Source organism: Ranitomeya imitator, chromosome 4 (genome assembly GCF_032444005.1).
Source record: "Ranitomeya imitator isolate aRanImi1 chromosome 4, aRanImi1.pri, whole genome shotgun sequence".
Classification (NCBI taxonomy): Eukaryota; Metazoa; Chordata; class Amphibia; order Anura; family Dendrobatidae; genus Ranitomeya; species Ranitomeya imitator.
In genome coordinates, this window is record NC_091285.1 from 116351848 (window position 1) to 116364823 (window position 12976).

Here is a 12976-nt window from a genome sequence, read left to right on the forward strand (position 1 = left end):
CATGTGAAAATAAAAAAAATGGTTCTGAATTAAGATGTTTGCAAAAAAAAGTTAAATGTTCATTTTTTCCTTCCACATTGTTTCAGTTCCTGTGAAGCACGTAAAGGGTTAATAAACTTCTTGAATGCGGTTTTGAGAACCTTGAGGGGTGTAGTTTTTAGAATGGTGTCACACTTCGTTATTTTCTATCATATAGACCCCTCAAAATGACTTCAAATGTGATGTGGTCCCTAAAAAAAATTGGTGTTGTAAAAATGAGAAATTGCTGGTCAACTTTTAACCCTTATAACTCCCTAACAAAAAAAAATTTTGTTTCCAAAATTGTGCTGATGTAAAGTAGACATGTGGGAAATGTTATTTATTAACTATTTTTCGTGACATATCTCTCTGATTTAAGGGCATAAAAATACAAAGTTTGAAAATTGCAAAATTTAAAAAATTTTCGCCATATTTCCGTTTTTTTCATAAATAATCGCAAGTAATATCGAAGAAATGTTACCACGAACATGAAGTACAATATGTCACGAAAAAACAATCTCAGAATCAGCGGGATCCGTTGAAGCGTTCCAGAGTTATAACCTCATAAAGTGACAGTGGTCAGAATTGCAAAAATTGGCTCGGTCATTAAGTACCAAATTGGCTCTGTCACTAAGGGGTTAAGGGAGTTAAACAGTCTCGACCTCTGATTTAATTATAGATCGTAACTCAGAGGCGAAGTTTGGGGTCTCCTCACAGAGGACTCGTTCTATACAGGAGTCACATAGCTTCTTATCACAAGATTGTGGTAGAGCTTTCCCGCATAAGGGGCAGTTTCTGTGTTTTGTCTTCCCCGCTTTCTTCCTTGCCTATGATAAATGGAGAAGGGGAACCCCAATTACAAAAAAAAAGTGAACTTTCACGAAGATCACTCACCCATCTGACGCAGCCACAGGTACCGGTTCTGGAGGGGGGCAGGATCCTGAGGTGTGTGATCTGTGGGTGGTAGCTGGTTTACCACGCTTGAATTCTTGCTATGCTGCGTGGAAAGGCTACCAGACCGAGAACTCCGGTTGTCAGCAGAAGATCGCTTCTTCTGTGCGTCTGACTTCGGCCACTGATGGCGCTGCTGCTGCGGTGGCTGCTGATCGCTGTCTTCCATGGTACTACCTTGGGACGGCATGCAGCAAGGAGCTTCCATGTGCACCTCTTTTTAAAGACTGGCGCTTATTATCGGCCCCTCCCCTTGTGGCTGCATTACAGAGGAAGCGTTCACTGGGTTTTTTGTTTTTTTTCACTCTACTGTGCATGCGCGTGCAGTCAGGGACCCAGAAATTAATTCCGGTTCAGGGGCAGCGCCATCTTGCTGCACTCAGTCACTGCGCAGCCCCAGAACCGGAAGTTCCCTTACTACTTCCGATGCGGCGCCATCTTGGAAGACAGGCGTCCTGCACGTGGCAGAGTGTCGGAGCCCCTAACTCCTATCCGGAGTGGCAGCTGCGCTTCCCCCAGCTCACGCTCCGGACCCATCAGTCGTAGCCGTGGCGGCTTCAGACACCGGACCAGCCGTAGCAGGGGACTCCCTGCTGCCAGAACTCGGACTGGCCGGCTCCGGATTCTTCGGTGATTTCCACCTGTCTTCTTGCAGATACCGACCTAGAAGGTTCCCCGTCAGGGACAGGAAACCAAACTGATGCAGGGGAGAGGTACCGCCCTTTTATCCCGTAGTTTTCCTGTCCCTGAAGGGCGGATCCCCTCTCTCTGGTAGTGCTGTCATGGGCGACTGAGAAATGGTGCTTGCGACAACGGACTGGTAGAACTTTTCCAGCATTTTACTGCACACATTGAATGACCTGAGCTTCCGAAAAAAGTACAGTCTTCTCATTCCCTTCTTGTAAACCTTTTCTGTATGACACCTCTAATCCACTTTACTGTCAAGGTGAACCCCCAAATATCTGTAGCTCTCAACAATCTCAACCTCCTGGCCAGCAATATTGATCGGTAAGTAATCCTCCTTTTTCCTTTCATAACTCACCACCAACTCCCTGGTTTTCTTTACATTTAGGTCTAGACAGTTAGTCCGGCACCAATCCACAAAGTCAGAAACCACCCTTCTATACTCCTCCACCCCCTGCCCCCCACAATCACGGAGTCATCTGAGAAGTTTTGAAGGTGACAGAAATCTGATTTATACTGAAAGTCAGCTGTATACAATGTGAAGAGGAAGGGCAACAGCACTGTACCTTGAGGGGCTCCAACACTGCTCTGTACACTGCCAGAAACCACCTCCCCCATCCTTACAAACTGCGGCCTGTCTTGTCAGGTAGTCGCTTATCCAGTTCACCATCCCCTCATCTACCTCCATTTCAGTCAACTTATTACGTAGTAAGGGTGGCTGTAAGGTATTGAAAGCACTTGAGAAGTCAAAGAACATGGCGCGCACTGCAGTTCAATCATTGTCCAAGAATGAATGTACTTTATGTAGCAGAGACACTACCGCATCATCCACCCCCAATCTCTGCTGGTACGCAAACTGTAGGGGGTCAGTAAAAGCCCTCACCCTCGGACACAAGTAGGCGAGTATTATTCTCTACAAGGACTTCATAGCATGTGATGTTAGGGCCACTAGACGATAGTCTTGTAGCGATGGAAAAGTGATCTTCGGAACCGACACCAGGCAGGTGGTCTTCCACAGTTCTGGTACGCCCTGTGATAGAAGGCTCCAGTTAAACAGGTGCTGGAAGATAGCACACAGTTGGTTTGGACAGTACACGGATTGCACACGCTCTGAGGACATGTAGACTGAGGCCATCAGGCCCAGCTTCTTTGCCAATAACTAGTCTACTAAACTGTTTTCTCATGTTGCTATGGGAGACAGTGAAACCAGGCAGTTTATCCCCCAATGTTAATGCTGCCGATCGTTTCTCAGCTCCATCCCCCATTCCTGATGACGCTGAGCTTGTGTTGGTGAATCTGTTGAAAAATGCATTAATTTCATTAGCCATGGGCAGATCCACTTCCCCACACTCCGGCTTTACCTTAAATCCAGTTAGCTGTTTCATGCCAGACCACACCTCCATGGAATTGTTGTGTGACAATTTATTTTCTAATTTAATTCAGAACGCCTCACAGGCATTCTTAATTTTCCCCTTTAAATCCTTTTGTATCAATTTCAGTTTCTTTGTATCCTTCATTTTAAATGGCATTTTTTTCTTGTTTAGTAAGTGTTTCAATTCTTTTGTAATCCAAGGTTTGTTATTTGCGTAACATCGAATCTTTTCAGCCAGTACAACAGTGTCAGTACAAAAATTTATATAATCAGTTACTCGCCCAACACTATCATTTACATCATCCCCTCCCATGTCTATGAGGTCAAAGCAGTCTTGTAGAGCCTCCTCCGCTGCTGGAGTCCACTTCCTGATTAGTTTTATTGTCGCTGGTTGTTTGATAACAGGTTGGTATGATGGAGACAATAGTATGAGGTTGTGGTCTGAATTCCCCAGAGCGGGCAGTGCAGACGATGAATAGGCATCTTTAACCCCCAAGGGTGGTTTGCACGTTAATGACCGGGCCAATTTTTACAATTCTGACCACTGTCCCTTTATGAGGTTATAACTCTGGAACGCTTCAACGGATTCCAGTGATTCTGACATTGTTTTCTCGTGACATATTGTACTTCATGACAATGGTAAAAATTCTTTGATAGTACTTGCGTTTATTTGTGAAAAAAACGGAAATTTGGCGAAAATTATGAAAATTTCGCAATTTTCCAACTTTGAATTTTTATGCAATTAAATCACAGATATATGTCCCACAAAATACTTAATAAGTAACATTTCCCACATGTTTACTTTACATCAGCACAATTTTGGAACCAAAATTTTTTTTTGTTAGGGAGTTATAAGGGTTAAAAGTTGACCAGCAATTTCTCATTTTTACAACACCATTTTTTTTTAGGGACCACATCTCATTTGAAGTCATTTTGAGGGGTCTATATGATAGAAAATACCCAAGTGTGACACCATTCTAAAAACTGCACCCCTCATGGTGCTCAAAACCATATTCAAGAAGTTTATTAACCCTTCTGGTGCTTCACAGGAATTTTTGGAATGTTTAAATAAAAATGAACATTTAACTTTTTTTCACAAAAAATTTAATTCAGCTCCAATTTGTTTCATTTTACCAAGGGTAACAGGAGAAAATGGACGGCAAAAGTTGTTGTACAATTTGTCCTGAGTACACCGATACCCCATATGTGGGGGTAAACCACTGTTTGGGCGCATGACAGAGCTCGGAAGCGAAGGAGCGCCATTTGACTTTTCAATGCAAAATTGACTGGAATCGAGATGGGACACCATGTTGCGTTTGGAGAGCCCCTGATGTGCCTAAACATTGAAACCCCCCACAAGTGACACCATTTTGGAAAGTAGACCCCCTAAGGAACTTATCTAGAGGTGTGGTGAGCACTTTGACCCACCAAGTGCTTCACAGAAGTTTATAATGGAGAACCGTAAAAATAAAAAATTATATTTTTTCACAAAAATTATCTTTTCGCCCCCAATTTTTTATTTTCCCAAGGGTAAGAGAAGAAATTGGACCCCAAAAGTTGTTGTACAATTTGTCCTGAGTACGCTGCTACCCCATATGTGGGGGTAAACCACTGTTTGGGCGCATGGGAGAGCTCGGAAGGGAAGGAGCGCCGTTTGACTTTTCAATGCAAAATTGACAGGAATTGAGATGGAACGCCATGTTGTGTTTGGAGAGCCACTGATGTGCCTAAACATTGAAACCCCCCACAAGTGACACCATTTTGGTAAGTAGACCCCCTAAGGAACTTATCTAGATGTGTGGTGAGCGCTTTGACCCACCAAGGGCTTCACAGAAGTTTATAATGCAGACCCGTAAAAATAAAACAAACATTTTTTCCCACAAAAATTATTTTTTAGCCCCCAGTTTTGTATTTTCCCGAGGGTAAGAGGAGAAATTCGACCCCAAAAGTTGTTGTCCAATTTGTCCTGAGTACGCTGATACCCCATATGTGGAGGGAACCACCGTTTGGGCGCATGGGAGGGCTCGGAAGGGAAGGAGTGCCATTTGGAATGCAGACTTAGATGGAATAGTCTGCAGGCGTCACATTGCGTTTGCAGAGCCCCTAATGTACCTAAACAGTAGAAACCCCCCACAAGTGACCCCATATTGGAAACTAGACCCCCCAGGGAACTCATCTAGATGTGTTGGGAGAACTTTGAACCCCCAAGTGTTTCACTACAGTTTATAACGCAGAGCCGTGAAAATAAAAAATCTTTTTTTTTTTTTCCCACAAAAATTATTTTTTAGCCCCTAGTTTGTTTTTTCCCAAGGGTAACAGGAGAAATTGGACTCCAAAAGTTGTTGTCCTATTTGTCCTGAGTACGCTGATATCCCATATGTTGGGGCAAACCCCTGTTTGGGCACACGGGAGAGCTCAGAAGGGAAGGAGCACTGTTTTACTTTTTCAACGCAGAATTGGCTGGAATTGAGATCGGACGCCATGTCGTGTTTGGAGAGCCCCTGATGTGCCTAAACAGTGGAAACCCTCCAATTATAACTGAAGCCCTAATCCAAACACACCCCTAACCCTAATTCCAACGGTAACCCTAACCACACCCCTAACCCTGACACATCCCTAATCCCAACCCTATTCCCAACTGTAAATGTAATCTAAACCCTAACCCTAATTTTAGCCCCAACCCTAACTGTAGCCCCAACCCTAACTGTAGCCCCAACCCTAACCCTAGCCCTAACCCTAACCCTAGCCCTAACCCTAGCCCCAGCCCTAACCCTAGCCCTAACCCTAGCCCTAACCCTAGCCCTAACCGGAAAATGGATATAAATACATTTTTTTAATTTTTCCCTAACTAAGGGGGTGATGAAGGGGGGTTTGATTTACTTTTATAGCGGGTTTTTTAGCGGATTTTTATGATTGGCAGCCGTCACACACTAAAAGACGCTTTTTATTGCAAAAAATATTTTTTGCGTTACCACATGTTGAGAGCTATAATTTTTCCATATTTTGGTCCACAGAGTCATGTGAGGTCTTGTTTTTTGCGGGACGAGTTGACGATTTTATTGGTAACATTTTCAGGCACGTGACATTTTTTGATCGCTTTTTATTCCGATTTTTGTGAGGAAGAATGACCAAAAAACAGCTATTCATGAATTTCTTTTGGGGGAGGCGTTTATACCGTTCCGCGTTTGGTAAAATTGATAAAGCAGTTTTATTCTTCGGGTCAGTACGATTACAGCGACACCTCATTAATATCTTTTTTTTATGATTTCGCGCTTTTATACGATAAAAAACTATTTTACGGAAAAAATAATTATTTTTGCATCGCTTTATTCTCAGGACTATAACTTTTTTGTTTTCGCTGATGATGCTGTATGGCGGCTCGTTTTTTGCGGGACAAGATGACGCTTTCAGCGGTACCATGGTTATTTATATCCATCTTTTTGATCGCGTGTTATTCCACTTTTTGTTCGGCGGTATGATAATAAAGCGTTGTTTTTTGACTCGTTTTTTTTTTTTTTTCTTACGGTGATTACTGAAGGGGTTAACTAGTGGGCCAGTTTTATAGGTCGGGCCGTTACGGACGCGGCGATACTAAATATGTGCACTTTTATTGTTTTGTTTTTTTTATTTAGATAAAGAAATGTATTTATGGGAATAATATTTTTTTTTTCCATTATTTTGGAATATTATTTTTTATTTTTTTTTTACACATTTGAAAATTTTTTTTTTTACTTTTTTACTTTGTCCCAGGGGGGGACATCACAGATCGGTGATCTGACAGTTTGCACAGCACTGTCAGATCACCGATCTGATAGGAGTGCAGGCTGCTTCACAGTGCCTGCTCTGAGCAGGCTCTGTGAAGCCACCTCCCTCCCTGCAGGACCCGGATCCGCGGCCATCTTGGATCCGGGCCTGGAGCAGGGAGGGAGGGAGGTAAGACCCTCGCAGCAACGCGATCACATCGCGTTGCTGCGGGGGGCTCAGGGAAGCCCGCATGGAGCCCCCTCCCTGCGCGGTGCTTCCCTGCACCGCCGGCACATCGCGATCATCTTTGATCGCGGTGTGCCGGGGGTTAATGTGCCGGGGGCGGTCTTTGACCGCTCCTGGCACATAGTGCCGGATGTCAGCTGCGATAGGCAGCTGACACCCGGCCGCGATCGGCGGCGCTCCCCCCGTGAGCGCTGCCGATCGCATATGACGTACTATTGCGTCCTTGGGAAGTAAAGCCCACCCCACATGGACGCAATAGTACGTCTAATGGCAGAAAGGGGTTAACATTCGCATAGAGGAGATCCATTATACAATATACTGCTGCCCCTTGTTGTTAGCGCTAAAACAAGATATCCACTCTTTATATGGAGAGGGACTAGTGATTTCAGCAGTCAATTGCACAAGCTGTTGTGTCAGGACATTGTGGATGTTTCCTACGCCCTGATTGTGCACATCGCGGCTAGCCAAAGTTAGGGGGGAAAAAATTACTCTTTACAAGAAATCCGCACCTCTGAGCTCTGCAAACTCCATCCTCTCATCATACACATGCCAAACACTCATGTTACACCAACATTATCATTGCTAAAGTGCTGAAAATACTTTTTGAGCAATGCAAATATTTTCAAGCACTTTTTACCTAATGTTACCGATTTTTACCAATTTTACAAATTTTTGCTCGTGTTTCCCATCACGAATCCAAATGTGCCATATTTGTGCCGAACGTTTTCAGAACAAATTCGCTCATCACTAGTCATGATGAAATTGGGTCACCATGGTAACATTCAGGACCTGTGATGAAGTTGTGGGGTCCAAAGGTACAGGGGCTGTCTTCCCTTTGCCTGCTCAAGAAATGCTGGGATTGAGTTAGATTGCAGCACTTAGGGGGTTAAAGTGCCAGGAGTGGTTTCGGGTGTCAGCTGTAAGAATCAGCTGATTTCCAGCGACAATCGCACGCACAGTCTCTCTGAGTGTAAAATCACTGGGATGTATCAATACAGTGGATACGGTAAGTATTCAGACCTCACTCTTGGTTTAACTGCAGCCATTTAGTAAATTTAACCCCTTCATGACCTTGGGATTTTTCGTTTTTCCGTGTTCGTTTTTCACTCCCCTCCTTCCCAGAGCCATAACTTTTTTATTTTTCCGTCAATTTGGCCATGTGAGGGCTTATTTTTTGCGGGACGAGTTGTACTTTTGAATGAAATCATTGGTTTTAGCATGTCGTGTACTAGAAAACAGGAAAAAAAATTCCAAGTGCGGTGAAATTGCAAAAAAAGTGCAATCCCACACTTGTTTTTTGTTTGGCTTTTTTTCTAGGTTCACTAAATGCTAAAACTGACCTGCCATTATGATTCTCCAGGTCAGTACGAGTTCATAGACACATAACATGACTAGGTTATTTTTTACCTAAGTGGTGAAAAGTAATTCCAAACTTTGCTAAAAAAAAAAAAAAAAAACGATACTCGTAGCGTCTCCATTTTTCGTGATCTGGGGTCGGTTGAGGGCTTATTTTTTGCGTGCAGAGATGACTTTTTTTATTTTTTTCCCATTTTTTTTTTTTTTTTACTTTTGCCATGCTTCAATAGCCTCCATGGGAGGCTAGAAGCAGGCACAGCACGATCGCCTCTGCTACATAGCAGCGATCTGCTGTTCGCTGCTAAGTAGCAGAATTGCAGGTGTGCTGTGAGCGCCGACCACAGGGTGGCGCTCACAGCCACCGGTGATCAGTAACCATAGAGGTCTCAAGGACCTCTATGGTTACAATTCTGAAACATCGCCGACCCCCGATCATGTGACGGGGGTCGGCGATGACGTCATATCCGGCCGCCCGGCCGGAAGCGGTAGTTAAATGCCACTGTCTGCGCTTGACAGCGTCATTTAACTAGATAATAGGCGCGGGCAGATCGCGATTCTGCTCGCGCCTATTACGGGCACATGTCAGCTGTTCAAAACAGCTGACATGTCCCGGCTTTGATGCGGGCTCACCGCCGGAGCCCGCATCAAAGCAGGGGATCTGACCTCGGACGTACTATCCCGTCCGAGGTCAGAAAGGGGTTAAAAAAATAATTTTTTTTTCTCATTAATGTACACTTTGCACCCCATCTTGTCTTATAAAATACAGAAATGTAGACATTTTTGCAAATTTATTAAAAAAAATAAAAACTAAAATATCACATGTCATAAGTATTCAGACCCTTTGTTCAGACACTCATATTTAAAGAAGTTGTCCAGTACTATAACTTTTTTTCATAAATCTTGCTATTATGTGCCACTCAAAACACCCACTGTGTTTATTTTAGCAATATTACCTTGTATCATGCTGTAGCAGAACATCCTCAGTGCTGGCCCCAGCTCTCATGGGGTTAATCGACAACTTCCATTCTCCTGACTTATTGTGCTCTAATACTACAAGTTCCATGATGCATTGCACTAGCCTGTAAGCCAGCACCTAGCACACCCACTCCAAAACACACCCAAACCCATGTTATTTCTGTCCAACCTCCTCTTTTACATTTGTCCAACCCACACTCCATTACAGATAGATTGATAGATAGATAGATAGATAGATAGATAGATAGATAGATAGATAGATGGATGGATAGATGGCTACAGAGATGGCTACAGAGATACTGTATATCTATCCATATATTTATCTATTATTATATTTATTATTATAGCGCCATTTATTCCATGGCGCTTTACATGTGAGGCGGGGTATACATAAAACAAGTACAATAATCTTGAACAATACAAGTCACAACTGGTACAGGAGGAGAGAGGACCCTGCCCGCGAGGGCTCACAATCTACAAACCTGTAGATATATCCATACTTATATCCATATTTCTTAATGAACAATATGTATCAGTTTAAAAAAAAAAAAAATATGGCATGGGCTCCCGCACAAATTTCTGCACTAGAGGGGGAAAGCCGATGGCCGGGGGCAATATTTGTAGCCCTTGGCCCCTTCCCAGGCTATGAATATCAGCCCACAGCCGTCTGCCTAGCCTTTACTGGCTTTTAAAATATGGGGACCCCTCAAAAGAAATGAAGTGGGGTCCCCCTATATTTTATAGTCAAAAAGGCTACGCAGACAGCTTTGGGCTGATATTTATAGCCTAGAGACGGGCCATGGATATTTCCTCAAAAAACTGATGTCACTGCTCTATAGGGCCTCCCAGTGATGAACTGACAGGAGACAATGGCTCCTGCAGTGCATCACTGAGGTTACCGGAGTTCAGCCTCTCACTTTACAGCAATGATGCGTGAGAATTAGGGTTAGGGTTACGGGACCACTTTCCCGGCGGCGGAGGGATACAAAGCGGAGGATTACCTCCACCTGTCATTTCATCTCTGGAGCCCCTGGAGAGCGGTGACATCACCCGATGTCAGTGTTCTACACGGGAGATCGTCGTGGGACCCTCTTTATTACGGTAATTGGACTATGGCGGAAAGGCAAGTATAGGTTGGTTTATTATATTATTTTTATTAAAGGAGATGAGGGCTTCGGGGAATTAGGTGATGGGTAAGTATGTACCATATGTTATGTGTTGTATGTTATATGTTTTTTCTGTATGAAATATGTATGTTCTGTATGTTGTTTTTTTCACATTCAACACATTAGCCGGATGATGGGACTACTGTCCCATCATTGGTTAATGTGTCACTCACTGACAGAGTAGCAGTCATAGTCCGATGGGACTTGCAGTCCCATCGGACGATGCCTGCACACACACACTGGCCAGCACAGCCCCCGGACAGGCCAGCACAGCCCCCGGACAGCCACACAGACCCCCAGACAGGCCCGCACATCCTCCGGACAGCCACGCAGACCCCTGGACAGGCCCGCACAGCCCCAGACAGCCCAGCAGAACCCGGACAGGCCCGCACAGCCTCGTACACCCCCTGGACAGCCCCGCACTGCCCACAACCCAGTCACTCTTGATGAGTGACCGCTGTCTGTGGAGGCTGGGTCACGCCTGCTGATGAGGTCACGTCAATTTCCAGAGCCACGAAATTGACGTGACGTCAGTGGATATTAGCGGCGGCTGCAGCCTAGGGGTCACGCGACCCGGACTCAGCCGCCGCCATAGCGCCACTCACAGGCTAAAACGGCAACAGAAGGTATTTACAAAATTAATTAGGGGCTCCGGGGGGATACATTAGCGGGTTAATTGAAAGTAGTAGACAACCCGTTTAAGTCACATGCTGTCCATTTCCTTGTAATCCTCCTTGAGATGGTTTTATTCCTTCACAGGAATCCAGCCGTTTTTAATTAAACTAACCGGACTTGATATGGAAAGGCACACACCTGTCTATATAAGACCACACAGCTCACAGTGCATGTCAGACCAAATGAGAATCATAAGGTGAAAGGAACTAGCCAAGGAGCTCAGAGACAGAATTGTGGAAAGGCACAGATCTAACCAAGGTTATAAAAGAATTTCTGCAGTACTCAAGGTTCCTAAGAGCACAATAGCCTCCACAACCCTTAAATAGAAGAAGATTGGGACCACCAGAAGTCTTCCTAGACCTGGCCATCCAGCCAAACTGAGCAATCGTGGTAGAAGAGCCTTGTTGAGAGAGGTAAAGAACCCCGAGATCACTGTGGGTTAGCTCCAGAGATGCAGTAGGGAGATGGGAGAAAGTTCCACAAAGTCAACTATCACTGCAGCCCTCCGCCAGTCGGGCCTTTATGGCAGATTGTCCCGACGGAAGCCTCTCCTCAGTGCAAGACATAGAAAAGCCCGCATAGAGTTTGCTAAAAAAAAACACATGAAAGACTCCCAGACTATGAGAAATAAGATTCATTGTTCTGATTAGACGAAGATAGACCTTTTTGGTGATAATTCTAAGCGGTATGTGTGGAGAAAACCAGACACTGCTCATCACCTGCCCAATACAATCCCAACAGTGAAACATGGTGCTGGCAGCATCATGCTATGGGGGTGCATTTCAACTGTAGGGACAGGATGACTGGTTGCCATTGAAAGAAACATGAATGTGGCCAAGCAGAGATATCCTGGATGAAAACCTCTTCCAGAGTGCTCTGGACCTCAGACTTGGCCGAAGGCTCATCTTCCAACAAGACAATGACCATAAGCACACAACTAAAATATCAAAGGAGTGGCTGTGGCTTCAGAACAACTCTGTGCCCATTCTTTACTGGCCCAGCCAGAGCCCTGACCTAAACCCAATTGAACATCCCTGGAGAGAACTGAAAATGGCCATCCAACCAGATGGAACTGGAGAGGATCTGCAAAAGGGTTCCCCAAATCAAAGTGTGGAAACTTGTTGCATAATTCCCAAGACGACTCATCGCTGTACTAGCTCAAAAGGGTGCTTCTACTCAGTACTGAACAAAGGTCTGAATACTTATGACCATGTGATATTTCAGTTTTTCTTTTTTAATTAATTTGCAAAAATTTCTACATTTCTGATTATTTTTCAGACAATATGGGATGCAGAGTGTGCATTAATGAGAAAGAAATTAACTTTTTTGAATTTACCTAAAGGCTGCAATGAAACAAAGAATGAAAAATTTAAAGGGGTCTGAATACATTCCGTACCCACTGTATGTCCCAAGCAGGGTGGATTTGATTTAAATCTAACTGATTTAAATCACGATTTTAATCACGATTTAAATCACTAGTCAGTAAGGCTTGATTTAAATCCGTTTCTACCTAAACTAGTTCTTGCTACTTTAACATGCAAGTAGATGAAGATTTTTAGAATCACTTTTTATATTACTTTTTTCTCCCCAGTTTAATGGGTTAATCATTCATATTTGGACACAACTGTTCTGTTGTACTTAGGAAGGAGAAAAATAATCCTGACCTTAATAACAATTTAAATAGATTTATTCAACTGAAACAATAACAACATTACAGCATAAGTTATTTGCTTAAACAAACATCCATGTTTGTTAACTAATTTGGCTAAACAAAATATATATATATATA

At 43.8% G+C, this 12976-nt stretch overlaps 1 protein-coding gene across 3 annotated transcripts in view; it reads right to left on the bottom strand.

Moving 5' to 3' along the window:
* The window catches only part of RARS1 (arginyl-tRNA synthetase 1), a 630854-nt gene that overhangs the window by 540095 nt on the left and 77783 nt on the right, over window positions 1–12976 (bottom strand). The gene's annotated exons all lie outside the window — the stretch shown is intronic.